The following is a 17,841-nucleotide window of genomic DNA, read 5'->3' on the forward strand; positions in this document are numbered from 1 at the left end:
TTTGTCTTTAGTTTTTTTTTTTAATGGCATTTTTGAAATAGATTAATATTTCTGTTAAAAATATTTTTTTTTTCTCTCCCACATAAACTCAAACCCTATTTATTTTGTTAAAGCTAGCATTCGAGTTGGACATCTTTACTATAAAAAGGGAGGAGTTTATGAAAAAAATTAATTATTTTGAAATGTAATAAGAGCAAGATTTTATTTTTGAAATTATTTTAAACAAATTGTTAAATCCATTTGTCAAGTATCCTTTTAAGTAAATAATTGTTGGTTTGATGATACCTAAAATTGTTTTATGGTTTTAATTTGTTATTAACTAATTTTAATATTTTTGAATGATTCCTAAGGGATATTTAAAGAAGAGTGTAAGTGAAACTGATTGCACAAAATATCACTATATATATATTGTAAATAAAGTATAAATATATAATGTAAAGAAAGTAAATAGTTTAATAAATTCAATCCTCTGATTCTTGAAGGTAGTACTATTATTTATGGCAGAGTTGATTCTGAAAGGGTTAAGCGTTAAGCTACAGAATTGTATTTAAACATTTTATGTGCATGCGCATTACATTAGGAATATTTAACTGATCTTTTTAATAATTTCACTATACAAGAATAGCTGGTATTTGAATTAAAAATCAAATCAATCAAACATAAAAAAAATGAAATGGAATTTTATTATTGGAAAATGACTAACTATGCATATATACAAATAAGTCTTCACGACATGAAATGATGATAGTATAGTAAAAGACATTAAATATGAAGTTTTAAGTTAAAAAGAAGTAAGACTTATCTTTTAAAAAATTCTTAGATATAATGCAAATTAAAAGAATATTTTATTATATATATATACAATATATTTTCTTTTTTGCTGAGATGTTATAATATAAAAATGTTTTCAGTGCTCTTCTTTTCAGCATACAATGAAATCATTTCCTTTTCAGAATACAAAGAAATGTAATTTTAAATATGTATTCTCATTCACCATAACATATTTTTATAAAGATTTTTACTTTTGATTGAAAATGAACATTTTTATAGACAAAAAACCTTGTTTTAGAAAAAAACATTATATGTCTTCAGTAATAATAAAAATATTGAATTATTTTCATATCTCATTACAAAATACAATTTAATAATTAAAAAAAACAAGATTTTGTATTTTAATAAATGTTTTTACATAACTAAATGCAAGACATGCATTTAATTCCCAGTTTGATGTAGGATTTAAATTTACATTTGAAGATAATCTTTTGCTCATATTCAATGTCATGCTTACCAACTGCTTAAAAAACTACAAATAATTTATTATTGTATCAATTGTCAATGAAATATTCATCTATATTATAAAAATTACTATACATTAGATGTATTATCAACATATATAAACTTCTGAAGATATGTGGATAAAATATTTCAAGTAAATAAAGTGAACTTTTTGAAAGTGATTTGCAGCTTAATAATCTGAAAAAATTAGTGACAGGGGGGAATTCATTGAAAGTGTAAATAAAGTAAAATTAGTTATAATTAGCATTTGTAAATTAAGATAAATATTAATTATAATTAGCATCTAATCTTATATCTGTTTACTAGACATGAGCAATTTCAAAAATAGAATTGTGTAACAAGTTGAACACAATTGGAAGTTTAATTGTAACATACATATATATTTATTTAATTCTGGAATGCAACTAAAATTAAGATTTGAAAAGATTATTAAAACAATTAAGGTTAAAAGCATTTTATGTTAATCATATATACATATATATATATATTACTATTATCATATTTAGAAATAATCCAAAGTAAATTTGAAATACATACTACAATCACATCCAAAATTAATTAAAAAATAAGTTCAAATTATTTTGAGTATGTACTACAATAATGGTTATAAATAATTGAAAACAGGTTCATAATTTTTCCAATTCACACAATAATTACATTTGTAAATGACTGAAAACAGATAATAGTTTTTCAATAACACTAATTTTATTTATAAATAACTGATAAAATATTTAAAATTATTATAGCTTTTCATGCTGGGTTTAATGCATTAGCAAAATATTAATATAAAATTATGCTGGATAATTACACTACTTTTGTTACTGACTTGCTGAATTAATATTCTGACTTAAAAGATTTAAAGCTATTGCTTTAGATCAGTGGTTCTTAACCTTTTTAAGCCGCCACCCAAATTACCCGACGTATTTAGATTATTTATTTCAAATAAAATATCTGACAAATAAGCAACTTGAGTAATCCACTTCAACTCGGAGAGTTTAGATGCTAATGAGTGTTTCTTTTCTCTCAAAAATAATTCGCCTTCTGTCCGTAATGATAATACTCTTTGAACAACTTTGCCCCGGGACAGCCATCTAACTTCAGAATAATATAATAAATGTTCGTATTCTGCACCAAATTCGAAACACAGTTCGCGGAAAATTCTATAGTTAAGAGCTCTTGATTTGATAAAATTGACTACCGCAACAATTTCATCCAAAACGATACATAATTCGGGTGATAATTTTTTTGAAGCAAGATTTTGTCTATGTAACAAACAATGAATCGATATAATTTGTGGATTCATTTGTTTTGCTCTTGTCGAAAATCCCTTTTTAGATGCTGTCATGACAGCTGCACCGTCGGTGCAAATACTGAAACACTGATTCCAATTTAATCCTTCTTCTTTAAAAAACGAATCGACCATAAGAAAAATATCTTCACCTCTAGTTGTTGTTGACATTGGTTTGCAAAATAAAATGTCCTCCTGTATATCTGTTAAATCTGGATACCGCACGTAAACCATGAGTTGAGCATCTTTACTTACATCTGTCGTTTCATCCAGTTGAATACTAAATAAACCAGCAATTTTTATAGCAGAAATAAGTTGATTCTTAATATCAAATGACATATCATTAATTCGTAAACGAATTGTATCATTCGATAATGGTATCTTTTGTAATTTCTTTGAACTTTCATCTCCGCACATTATACGTGCCATGTCAATGGCAGCAGGTTTTATAAGTTTTTCAGCAATATTATGGGGTTTCTTTTGTCTTGAAATATGCCAAGCCACATGAAAAGAAGCAAGTGTAGCTTGTTTGGCAGAATTTATAAGACCACTACTACTTGGTGCATCCAAACTAGGGATTGCAATACCGGTATACTGGGATACCGAATACCGGTATTTTGAGCCATTTATACAATTTTGTAATACCGGTATTCACAAGTTTAAATACCGGTTTTTCGGTATTTACTAGAAATTTTTAAAATTGTCTCCACTATATGTTCAGGTATCGCGAACATAGCAAAATAGTATATGTTTTTGTTTTTATGTCTCCATAAAGGGGGAAATTAATTAGATAATTAATGGCTTAATTAATTGCTTAAATCTAAATTAGCGAAACGTGGATTATCCCTGGAAGAAAATATTGTATCCATAACGACTGATGGAGCAACAATTATGAAAAAAGTTGGAAAGTTGATTGGTGCAAATCAGCAGTTGTGCTATGCACATGGAATTCAATTAGGAGTAATAGATGTGTTATACCAAAAAAATAAAGAACAGAAGAATCCAGATATTGTGGATATAGAAATTTCGGATTCCAACTTTGAAAACAGTAAGAGTAAGAGTGATATTGACAATGAAGATAATGACAATGTAATTGTTGAAGAAGATATTGCTAATGAGGATGAAATATAAACCTATCAACAATTGCTTCCTATAATTTATAAAGTTCGAAAAATTGTTAAAATATTTAAACGTTCCCCTATAAAAAGGATATATTACTAAAATATATACTAACTGAAAATAAAACAGAATATATGTTAATATTAGATTCTAAAACACGTTAGAACAGTTTACTCCTAATGATGGAACGATTTTTGAAACTGAGAAATCCAATCCAAAAAGCAATAATCGACTTAAACTTGTAAATTAAATTTTCAGATAGTGAATTCGACTTAATATCTAGAACTGTATCAGCTCTACTTTCAATAAAACTGACTGTTGAGGCATTATGTCAGAGAGATTCTAATTTATTAACAGCTAATGCAACAATAAATTTCATGTTGCAGTCACTGAAAGAACAGCACACATCACTATCTGAAGAATTATATATTACATTGAAAAATCTCACAGAAGAAAGACATACCGAAATAGAAAGTGTTTTATGGTATTTACATAATTATAATGATTTTAAAAATGAAAATGAAAAAGAAGAAAAGAAAACCAATTCAAATCTGATTAAGTTTATAATAAATTTTCTTAAAATTTTTTACCCACACACCTATTCGGAAGAATTCGGTTCAATTATCGAAGATTATGATGCCACTACTGTCGATAGTGAAAAGGAATTGTCTCTTGAACAAAAATTAGAATTAGTGATAAATAAAATTTCAACGAACCAAAATAAAATACAGAAATCAGCTATAATCAAAACCATCCGAATCGAAATCGATTTATTTGAAAATGAGGGATTTAGAGGTAAAAACTTGGAAAAAGTATATCACGCATTGCTAACAGTACCACCAACTAGCGTAGATGCCGAAAAAGTGTTTTCGACAGCTGGTAATTTTTACACAAAATTACTTTTCAGGCTTAATGACAGTACGATTGATGCATTATGTTTTTTAAGATCACATTTCAAAAATTTGTAATAGTACCACAGACTGAATAGTGATATTTACACTTTTTTTGTGATTTAAATAAATAAGACGTTTCTTTACTTTTTTGTGATTATATACTGTTATAATTTATAAATTACAAATTATTTTTTGTGATATTTACACTCTCAAACAAAACCGGCAAATAAAACGAAGAAATACCTGTGTTTTCTTTCTTTTTCTAAAATTTCTAATACCGGTATTAAAACCGGTATCCCGGTATTAAGATTTAAAAAATACCGAATACCGGTATTGAAATTTTGGTCCGGTATTGCAATCCCTAATCCAAACGCTGTCTTTTTAAATGGGCTTCTTTTCTTTCGAAAAAAGTACGATCTTTTCCCTCAAAGGAAAAATTTTTATGTTTTGCATCAAAATGTCTTTTAAGTTTGTTCGGTTTCATCTATTCATTACTTAATATTTCACTGCACAACACGCATTGCGGCTTGTTCACTCCTCGATCATGAATGCAAGTAAAACCTAATTCTAAAAATGCTTCCTTGTATTCACGTTCCTTGTATTCAAGTCAACATTTCTAAAATGTCTGAAATTTGGTGTATTACTAACTTTTTTGGTTCGACTCAGCGCGACCGAAGAAATATGTTTCGCGACCCAATTTTGGATCGCGACCTATAGGTTAAGAACCGCTGCTTTAGATTCACTGGCAAAAAGGAGAGAAATATTTTTTCATGACTTGAAAATTTTTCTTCTTGTAAAAAAAAGCATCTCTGCTGCTCAAGATGTTTGTTGGCAGGAGCATTACTTTTGGTTTGAAAAGTAGCAGCATGTGGTTTTAAATTACATCTTAAAGCATTCAAAATGGGCATAATGAAAGAAATTTTTGTTCGAGCAACATTTAATTCTTCTGCCGTAACAAGGGAATCAATAACTTTATTACAATATTCCCTCAGTTTTTCTTGTGGCGATAAAGGCATCACAGATTCATTGTTATTTACATACTTTATAAGTGAATCCGATTCATTAAAAGTTAAATTATTTGTTTCATTGGTTGGTCTGGGAGATAAAATTGATGCTATATTTTCATTATGATTGTAGGTTTCTGCAGCTTCACCAATTATCAATTTTCATTTCATTTGTTTTCTTATTGTACATGCATACAAAATGAATATGCTTGCACATATTCCATCTGATTGAAGAGTCAATGCAGCTGCAGATATAATTATGGATGCAACAATCACAGTCTTTACATCGAACAGAACAGTTGCAATTATCATTTACTTTTTGAATTTTAAATAATTCTTCACAATTTGATGATGGTTAAATGAAGCATCATTGTAAGTGCATACCTCTCTATCTAAACCCAAACTAACTTGCAATTTGTAAATTCATATATAAAATAATTTATTCAGTAGATAGATTACAAGAAAGGGTTATAGCAACTCCATTTCTAAATATTAAAATTATCACTTTAAAAATCTAAAATAATTTTGAATAATTTAGAATATTTATGCGATACAAAGATGTTTATTTGAAAAAATTACTGCATTTTTGGCTAATTTACTCACATTAGAAGTTTGATTATTTCATTCAAATTGATATTACCCAAAAGGTTTACATTTTTTCATTATCTTACTTGTATATACATATTTTTCTAAACTAAAATGCATGATAGAAACCTCTAAAAAAATTCTTGAATTGAGATGGTAAAAAAACAACAAAAAAAATCTAAAATACAGTCAGTCTATTACAATTTAAAAAATCTAAAGCTGTTCTAATATTCAATATAACACTAAAAAAGTTGACAAACAGAAGAATTTGTCATTATTCATTTCACTTAGATTCTATATTAGGAATATTTAACTGACCTTTTTTTTATTTTCATTGCACAAGAGCAGCTAGTATTTGAATTAAATCAATCAAATGCAAAAAACATATGGTCAAATTTTAATAGTAGAACATGACTCATTACAGGTACATACAAATAAGTTGTCACAACATGATATGATGAAAATCCTTTAACAATCATTAAATATAATTATTTTTTTTTAAAAAAGTAAGATTTATCTTAAAAATTTTTTAGATATAATGAAATATACAAGGTATTTTATCATATAAATATTTTCTTTCTGAATAAATAAAAACATTGGCAGTGCTTTTCTTTTCAGCATATTACGAAGTCATAGCTGTTACAGAATAAATAGATCCGTAATTTCAAACATACAATCCCATTGAATATAAAGGATTTTTTTTATAAACATTTTTGCTTTTAATTAAAGCGAAGCATTTTCTTTAAAAATTTTACATGGAAAAATCCTGTAATAAAAGCCTTCGTATTAGGCTTCAACAATAACAAAACCTCTTGAATAACTTTCATAATATAATATAAGTAAATATAATTTTAAAATTTTAAGAAATCAAATGCAAGATTTTTACCTAGCTAAATGCAAGATATTCATTTAATTCCCAGTTTGATGTGCAATTTATTTACACAACTGAGGATAATGTTTTGTCCATCTTTTTACATCAATTGCCAATGAAATGCTATTTTTTAATTATAAAAATAGTTGTTCATCAAATTTATTATCAACATATGTAAACTTTGTAAAAATATATGGACAAAATGTTTCAGGTAAATAAAGTATGACTTTCTAAATGTAATTTACATGCTTAATAATCTGAAGAAAAAAAAATGACTTAGAGGATTTCATAAAAAGTTATTTTCTTAACAAAGATAAATATCTAGAACTAACATCTAATCCTATAACTTCTTAATTGACATGAACAGGTACAGAAACACAAATGTGTGATGAGTTGTACATGATTCAAAATATTTGTATCGTGTACAGCTTGCAATTCTTACATCCATATTAAACATTATTTCACAAAATAATTACATTCGTAAATAACTGAAAGATAATACTTTTTCATATGCACACTATAATTGCATTTAATGATTCAAAATATTTGTATCGTGTACAGCTTGCAACGGACACAACCATAGGCATAGCTAATATTTTTAAGATTTTCCCCGCGCAAATTTTCCCACAAAATAATTACATTCGTAAATGATTGAAAGATAATACTTTTTCATATGCACACTATAATTTCATTTATTAATAAATAAAAGTATTTTAAATACGTTCAAAACAATCTTTCAACTGCCGATAAATAACGTACACAACCAAATCGACCATTAAGGATAGGCATAATAAGCTAATAGTCTGAAAATTTTCCCCACGCAAATTTTCCCCTTCTTTTTCCCTCGGAGCAGAATTTTTGGAGCAGCCCCTAGACGCTTCTGAAACCATCTTTCTTGGCTTAAACACACAAGCAGCTACAGAAGTAAATAAGTATTTTAAAGATATATTTCAATCAAATGGGCCCTATTACCCAAGTATTGAGCACCAAATTACATCAATGATACTGATACGCACAGTTTTCAATTTTTTTTAGTCATTGGATATTTGGAGAGTGTTTTGTGCCGTATGATACAAAAAGTTTTAAGGTTTGTGGTGAACTTTTCCGACTGGATTTACTTTTGATACTGTCAAATAAAGAATTGTGCTCGTGTTCTGAAATTTAATATCAATTAATTTTCAACTTGCCGAATTTGGCGACCAGCCAGCTCGCTGGAATTAACAGTCACTCAAATTTTCAATTAAATATTTTATTTCATGGCTTCTCTGGAAAATTATTTTTTAGATTTCCATTCAGATAGTTATATAACTGATACCATTTTAGAAACCTTACACCGTTTGGTTTATTATACTATGTGTTGCACTAACTTGCTGTCATCCTCTCGAATGCATATTTCGAGCTATTTTGAACCGATTTCCCTAGAACGCTATGTCAGCGAATAAAGAAATTTTATATAAAGGAAAGCAAAAACTGAAAATTTAGTGTTTTCAAAATATATATATGTAAATGGCATCTTATTATAAATAAATTTACAAATTTTTAAAAGGACTTCCAATTCGAACATTTTACTTTTTTTTTATTATAATAATAAGAGGCTAAAAATTTTTTCGTTGGAACTATACAAGAGTTCATAGGATAAACATATAAAAAAATGCTGTATAAGAGTGTCAAAGCGCCACAATAATATGAAATATTTTTGACATAACAGGCATGACTATATACAGTTACCAGTCCCGAGTTTGAATTTGGTCAAATAAAATTGTATCTATTTCTGAAAATAGTAAATTCAATTCCACTAGTGACGTTTTTTGACGGAGCATCCAATCTCAATGGATCACAGTCTCTAACGCCGAATCTTTTTAATTAATTCAAACCTTGTTGCTATTGATTTAACCTTATGATTGTGAATATTAACAGTTAATTACTTATTAGAGATGTGCTAGAAAGGAATAAGTTTATTAACATTTGTCATGTACTCATACGCGCAATCATATGCGTGCTGCGAATTTAAAGAACTCATTTTATGTCGACAATTGTGTGATATCTGTAGATTCAGAGCAGGAACTGCAACACTTTATTGAAGATTCCACAAGCCAAGTTTGATCTTAGAAGTTGGGAATACACAGGAGAGGCAATTGCATTAAAAGATCCCAAACCAACTCCTGTTTTAGGACTTTTGTGGGGGAAAATCAGAAGATGTACTTTTTTGTGACAATTCTTTACTCGAAATGCCTCCCGATACAATTACTAGACGTGTGATTTTATCTTATGCCAATAGAGTTTTTTATCCGATTGGTTTTACTTGTCCAGTCTCTTTGAAATCTAAAATATTATTGCAAGAGAGTTGGCGATAGAAACAAAGGTGGGATTCGGAAGTATCAACAGATATGAAGGAAAAATTTCTTAAATGGATAGAAGATATTAAAATGTTACATCTTGTGAAAATTCCAAGAAAAATGTTTAGCAGCAATATTTCTTCCTTTAGCTTCCACGTATTTTGTGATACTACCGCTATGTCATATGTAGCAGTTGCATTCATCCGATGCCAATCAGTCCCTGGAACCTCTGTACAGTTAATTACTAGCTGCTAAATCTAGAATAGCTCCATTAAAATCCATTACTATACCGAGACTGGAATTGCTTGCCTGTTGCATTGGTGCAAGACTCTTAAATTTGTAAAAGAAAGTTTAAATATTGTAAATGTGAAAACACAGTTTTGAACCGACTCTACCACAGCTCTTCAATGGATCAGACGAGACGAACCTTGGAGCTTTTTTGTCCGCAATCGAGTGAATGAAATTCGGAAGCTGTCAAATATAGACGACTGGAGACATGTTCCGGGACCATTAAACCTTGCCGATTTGCCCTTTCGTGGATGTTCCGTTTTGAAGCTTCTGAAATCTAAATGGTGGGAAGGCCCCAATGTGAAGATTTGTGGCCAGAATCGAATCACCATTTTAGTGAAAAGATTGTCTCTGTATAAAAATGTGGCAAATCAATTAAACTTGTAAACAATTCTCCTGTTACTGCAAGTCTTTTCTCTCGGTTTTCCAGCTACGCTAAAATCATTAAAATTTTGGTTTGGATTTCAAGATTTCAGCATAATTCTAAGACCGAAAAGGAATGCAGAAAAGATGGATATTTGACTATATCTGAAATAAATGAAGCAGAAAAAAGGATTATTAGGATGATTCAGGAAAAGTCTTTCACCGAAGAATCAGTTAGAGATTTGAAGACCCTCAATGTCTTTAGAGATGAGGAGAGTATTTTAAGAATTAAAATTAACTGAGAAGGACGACTTTCGAAATTTTAGATACCCCATTCTAATTCCTGGAAAACATAGGTAAATAGAGCTTCTTGTTAGAGACGCTTTTATGGAAAATGCTGCTCTCATGCTGGAGTACAGATACTATTATCAAAATTGCGAGGAAATTCTTGATTATAAATGGAAGAAGAACCTTTCGTAGAGAAATTAACAAATGCTTAAGATGCAAGAGATAAAATTCCAGGAACATAGAGACCCAACCTATCGGTTTGCCTCAGGACAGAGTAGAAGAATCAGCTGCATTTGAAGTGAGCGGCGTAGATTTAGCCACGACCTCCGTAATACAAGGCCTCACAACTAGTTTGTGACGTCACACAATTAGGATGATTGCCTGCCGTGAGCAGAATCTTGCTTTCTTCCTTGATGTGTAGGTATATTTTAAATTCACTTAAAAATAACTTACTATTCCTACTATTAAGACATGAATCTTGCATAAAATTCAAGATTTATTTTTTCCCGTGTGAATAAAAGAAACGGCATGATAGAAAATCTTAAAAGTCCTCTATAGCGTATTGACCATTTAATAACATTCAAACTTTCGAAGATGTGAATTTATTAGATATATACATTGAGGTATTGTTAGCTTTCTTGTTTTAATAGTTTTTTTTTTTTATTTTATTAAAAGCTGTTAAAAATCGTTTTATTTTTTCCTTGAAAATATTTTTTAAAGCTTGAAATTAAATTAATCATTAAGACTTTTTAAAGCTTAAAATACAAATTTATAAATGAAAGTTAATAACAATATTAAAAGAAACAATTGTGATAAAAGTCAATTAACAATTTATACTGATATTGCTTCTTATGCTTGAAAATTTAATATTAAATATTTTTATCATCCCTCCTCTTTTTCAAGTTAGTAATTTTTAATTTTTTTTTCCTTTCTTTTTTCTGCTTTCTTTACAGCTAGGTTTTTTTTCTGAACTAAAGCTTTAGCTAAATTATCATTTTTTTTCTTAACATAATTATTTAAAAATATATTTGTGGAGCACCAAACTTTCCAGATAATGGAATTAAACTGATGACCTTCATCACATGCTCCACTATCACAGAATTAATTTTCTTTTAGAATAGAATATGTAAGGCAAGAAACTATTTTTCTTTGATCGGGAAGTTTTAGGAATTCAGACTCATATTCGTCGCATATTTTTTTAAATACTGTAAAATTATAGAGCACTGCATTTAAAATATGTTCTTGCGGGAAAGAAAGTTTACCCCCATTTTCTAAACCTATATGAGCATGCAATTCATATTGTTTTACAACTATATCTAACTTTTTTACATAATATTTTAGAACAAAATATAAATTTAATTTGCTACAATCTATAGTCATGATATATATAATAAAAAATTAAGTTTTATTATTCATTAGATGATTTTAAACTTTTTTATAAGAGTATAATAACAGTAAATCACTTAAGTACTTTGTAAGATTTTGGTGATAATTATTACATATTTCTAAAAAAAACTTACCTTTTATACTCAATTGGTACTTGAATAAGTTCTCCTGTACTGGTATTAAACGCTTCTCTAACAGTTAAAAACTGATTTTCTGGAAAATGTTTAGCACAGACCTACATATATGAAACAAATATTAGGCTTAAGTCAAATTTTAAAAAAATATATATGAAGTATAATTAAAAAGATACAGAAACAAAACATTTTAAATATTAAGAACAAATTAAAAAAAAGACTATGAGAAGTAACAATAAAACAAAGAAATTTTTTATTTAGCTCAAGCAAACAATACCAAAGTAATTGGAAGCATAAGCAACTAAATGTAGAGAAAACAAAATGACAGAAATGGAAGTTATACATAATTTTAAATGTTTCACAGTTCAAGAGAATTAATTAACTAAAAATTGTACAAAAAAGAATGAAACTTACCTTACTATATTTAGTTGGCACGAAATTGTCCCGCTTTATTGCAGAGATCCATGCTCTTCTAGTGTTTTCATTTCTTGGAAACGAAAGTACTGAAATATTGGGGCTATTTTTCGTGTAATTACTTTTACAATTAGGAACACAGCACGCACTAGGCATCTTTATTACAATAAATTAAAATTAATATGAAAAAAAGATCAGAAAACTTTTAAATAAAACCAGTAACACAATACCCGCACTTCGCTACGCCAACATCTACCGTGACTAACCGCACTCTTTTACACCAGCTGCCTTTAGAATTTTCCTGAAAATTCATCCTAACTCGTGACGTCACGGGCTGAACGCGTTGGGAGTTGTGAGGCCTTGTATTACGGAGGTCGTGATTTAGCTGGGCCATTTACTCTTAAAGGAGGTGAAAAATGTTGGATAGTTCTTTTCACGTGTGCAGCGTATCGAGAAATACACCTCGAACTGACACTGTCACTTGATACTAGATCCTTCCTCCTTTGCCTTCGGCGGTTCATAGCCATACGAGGCCGACAAAAGGTTATTTATAGCAATAATGGCACTAACTTTGTAGGAGCTGAAAATTTGCTGCAAAAACTAGATTGTAATGTGATCGAAAGAGAAACTTCTATCCAAAGAATAGCATGGAAATTCATACCACCCTCTGCACCCTGGTGGGGTGGGTTTTGGGAACGGATTGTAGAAATGGTGAAAAAACTTCTTAGACGTGTGTTAGGGAAGGCCTGTTTGTACTATGAAGAGCTAGTTACTATCTTATGTGATTGTGAAGCGGTCATTAACTCCAGACTACTTACGTACTTATCCGAAGATCCCAATGACCTCATTCCTGAAAATAGCAACGATTAACGGAGTTCCCGCCCGAGATGGGCTACCTCCAACCTAGCAAAATTGAGATGACCTGGCTTCAGATAAGTTGACATGGACTGTATACGTCTCCTGTGATGGTAGAAGAGGAAATGAAGCAGAGTCGACTGAGGAAAAGTCGCATGACAGGTGAGGGAGAGTGGGTGTGATGTCTCAGCCAATAGCAAAGCAGATGAGGTCATTCCATCGATATTTATACAAGATATTCCCAATGTTATGCCCGATTTCGATAAACTCGACACTACCGAGGCTAAAGGGTTCGAACCTGGCTAGGAATTTCTTTTTTTAATAACTTTTATTCAATTACATATTTACAAATACTCTTAATAAATGATTTTTTATTGTTTTTCATCCAAAATAAATATTTATTATTGAAATGCATAATAATAAAATTAAAATTTTGGAAAAACAATTATAAATACAGATGCATTTTTTAAACAAAATAAAATTATTTAAATTTAATTTACAGATAGTTTTAATTAATTTGTTACTTATTTTTATGCAAGGATAAATGTTTATTCTTTCAATAAAATTATAATTCAATGTTTAAAGGAAAAATAATTAAAAACGCAACATTAATGGCTACAGATAATTTAACTTAATCATTTCAAAAAATTAATTTTCAAATTCTTGGATTTTAATAATAAATTATCAATTCTAACTCAACGAAGTTGTATTTATATCAAAAATTGAATGGAGCAACTGAAATTTGTTAAATATGTAAGCAAACATCCCCAACTGCAGTAATCAAAAGAAATAGTACAGAGAAGGTGTTAATTTATTGAATGCGTAGGCAGATGGTTCAAAGCATATTAAGCGTATACAAAATTCTTATTTAATCGAACATGATCAAGAAGTAAATTCTTACAAAGATAGTGTAAAAATTCAATCAACTGTACACCATCAATTGTCATCGTCAATTTTTAATAAGATGATACGGTATGCATGGTACGCTGCCCAACTTTCCGATGAAAGAGAAATATATTTAAATACAAATGAAGATTGTTTTCCCATAGATCTCTTAAAGAAACCTTGCTCTTGTGGGCCATCATCATTTATCAGTTGTGCAAGATGTCGAAATATATTTTGTTTCCAATGTTTTTACTATAGTTACCATTCTGGTTCTTGTATATCATCGAAAGTAAATGTATATGGGATAATTTTTTAAAATATTGAGTAATTTTTTTACGATGCGAGTATTTATAATTAATAATTATCATTTGTTATATTTATAACCATTTTTTAAATATTAAATTACAATTTAAGTATTAAAATAATAAACATTTACCCTTGCATAAAAATAAGTAGCATACTAATTAAAAGCATCTGTAAATAGTTAATTAAATTTAAATAATTTAATCTTGTTTAAAAATGCATCTGTATTTATAATTTTTTTCTATTAAAACTTTACTTTTATTATGTATTTTGATAGTAAATATTTATTTTGGATGAAAAAAATTAAAAACATATTTAGAGCATTTGTAAATTTTGAATTGAATAAAAGTTATTAAGAAAAAAAAATCATTGCCAGGTTTGAACCCTGATTTTCCGTATCCGAGACGGTTACCTAGACAACCATACCATCGGGTCGGGAGTGAAGCTATCAGTATATAAGCTTTACCAACAGTTTGAGGACCATTTTCTCGAAATTGACTGGCCATTGCGTTTTGATATTTTCATGAATGAACATGCTAAATGTATAATATCATTATACTAAATCTCATACCGATCTCAGATTTCAACCCCATGCCCTCCCCTCGTAAGCTGCGTGGACTAGAAAAAGACCTTTTATTACCACACCGCGATACGGCGAAACAATAGCCATTTGTTGAGAAGCATAATGCGAAAATGTGTTAGTAATAATAAAACTGATTTCTATCACCCGCTTCCGTATGGGTATAAAGTCATAAAAAGAACAGAAAGTCAACCGAGTTGATTTTTTAAATTCTTCATTATCTGCTTTTTATAGCATTAGTTACTGCATTTCTGGGGGGGGGCGTTGACTTGAGATTATTATAGCATTAGTTCTTCAGCATTCAACTCCTTGATAAAATTTATATGACCCATACAGACCTATAAGTTCCGGTATCACATAACTTGCAAACAGAACAAAAATTAACTAGAATTATTTAAATCGAAAGTACTTAACTTCAAATCTCAAAAACTTCATACATCGTCTAATGGATGGAATAAAATAGTTTCGAGTATGCGCATAGCAAAAGGTGACTCATCTTTATAAAAACTTAATCTTTATTCTAGTTATTTTTATATATGAAAATACATTGCGTTACTAAAGACGAGTATCATTTGGTAGCAAAGAGTGAAATGTTTGAATATAAAAAGTAAGAAAAATAAAGAAACTGAATAAATCACTTCAGCTATTAAAACCCTTCGTGCAAGTTAATTTTGCATAATTAAGTTCATTTTAAATTAAATAAACTTTTTATAGTTTGGTGAATATTATCGGTTTTACTAATGAAGATAGATTTTTATATCTTGTAGTTCAAAATTCCAGGTAATTTCACTTAATGCTGCTAAACATGACCTTTAATTACTTCGGAAAGGGGAAATTATGTCGAGATGATTTTTTTAAATGTTTATTGAAAACTAAGCCGTGTTTGGTGCTGCTTAGCGAAAAGTTTAGAAATTATTAAAGTATAGAAATAATTTTTAAAATTGAAAAAATTTATCTTCTAAATAAAACTAATTTTTGCCCTACAATTTTTTCCCTATTATTAAATTTTGTAAGAATATTTTAAGTGAATTTTACAGAAATATTCTTGTTTCAATATTACATCCTAAAATTTTGAAATTAATAATCAAGAACTAATTTAGTTTATTTTTTTCATCTTATACAAGTTCTCGTATGGTAAAATTTTAATGAAAAGACCAATTTAAAAAAGTTATTACAATTTATTTATAATAAAAAAGTAATTATTGATATTAAATTATTTACAAAATTATCATTAATGCAAAAAATATTGCCAGTAGATTCTTTAGTGTGGAACTCAATGACACACACAAGTAGAGCTAAATCAATTTATTAACTCAACTCTGAACTGTGACTGACAGATCTTCTGCTTTTATACTAGCAGGGAATGTTCCAGAAAACTTTTCTGGAGACAGAAAAGTCAAAAATATTCGACTGGTAAACTAAAAGAAATGACCAGAATCTTCTGAAACATGAAATAAAGGAAAACAAAATCAATTTTTACACAGACTGAATAGCATTGTCTGTAGCGGGATTCGAACTTACGATCTCTTAATTAAGAGACCAGTGCTATAAACATTCGGCCATGGAGAGTCGACTGCATCTTTTCAATACAAAAAACATACAAAAATTATATACATTACAAAATTACTTAGGAGGACAGAATGCTTCATAGTAACAGAGTAATTCCTGTAATGCATGGGCGAACTCTTCCATCCCCGAATTCACAGCTTTCCCGAGCTTCAACCACGCTCCTCTGAAGTAAGGGGCCCCGGGTCCTTCGTAGAAATCGGGAGCCAGGCTGCCGAAATCCGCGTCCAGGGACTTCGCGTGTTGGTGGATCAGCGGGAACGGATCCCGACAAAAGAGAAACGTGGCCTGGAAAAGAAAAACATATTTAAACTCGTATTCAGTGTTTAAAATGAAACACAAGTATTAAAGAACTTTTAGTTTTCTTTAAAACTGGGCATTCAATTCGCCAAGGATCATGAACGTCCATTAGCAAGTGCAATTGATCTGTAATTAGAGGAGCTCGGATATGTAATATTAAGCTTCTTGCCAAAACCTCTGGAACGCAAGAACACGCGATGAAACGGGGCGAAATAAAGTAAAAGCAATTTAACAATTATTCCATTTAGAATTAAAGATTTATAGTAGCGTTCCTACTGATTAGAGAAACGTTAAATGGTGAATTTTCAAAATATTAGCGTCTTCTTACATGAATGTTCATTAAGGTCAATGGATGAAATGATATAATGTGTGTCGAATTTTACAATCGTCAATCATGCAGAAAATGGCGGTAATAATGTGTGCGTATCTGGTTTTTTTCTCCTGCATTCTCTTTTTTAAATCATTAGATCCATTTTAATTTATAAAGAATATAAGACATTGAATGTCTAAACAGAAAGCAAAGAATTGATTTCACTAGTAACATAGGATTTGATTTGTTATTTATTATGAATGCAATCAACGAGTCTTCCAGAAGTAGATGCAATTCCAGTGAAGTCTGTTGATTATTCAAAAGGGAAAATGTCCGAAACATTGGCCAGGTAAGAACAAACGACGAAACATTCTCAGAATATCAGGTACGATAACTTCGAATTTCAACAACTAGTAATCGTACGTTTAGGACAATGAATTATGGTCTTGTTTATCATTCATTTTTAACCAATAGACAAGAATTAATGAGTGCAAGACGACGAAAAATGAAGGCAAGAGCGAAATATCTAGCTTGATTTGTTTAAATTTTCCCTTGCAAATGAACCCTTTTTTTCCCTCAAGTCAATCCAATATTAAAGCTAAATTCAATTTTTTGTGTGGTTAAATTGAAATGACGTATTAAATTTTATAGGAGCAGAACAACGGAGTCAATACAATCAAACGAAACGTCCTTTGATTTCTGTCATTCAGCGAACTGGATAGCATCATTAATATGTCCAATACGTCCAAAATTTTTATCAGTCAATTTATAGAATAT

The sequence above is a fragment of the Argiope bruennichi genome, chromosome 11, assembly GCF_947563725.1.
Source record: "Argiope bruennichi chromosome 11, qqArgBrue1.1, whole genome shotgun sequence".
NCBI classification, from domain to species: domain Eukaryota; kingdom Metazoa; phylum Arthropoda; class Arachnida; order Araneae; family Araneidae; genus Argiope; species Argiope bruennichi.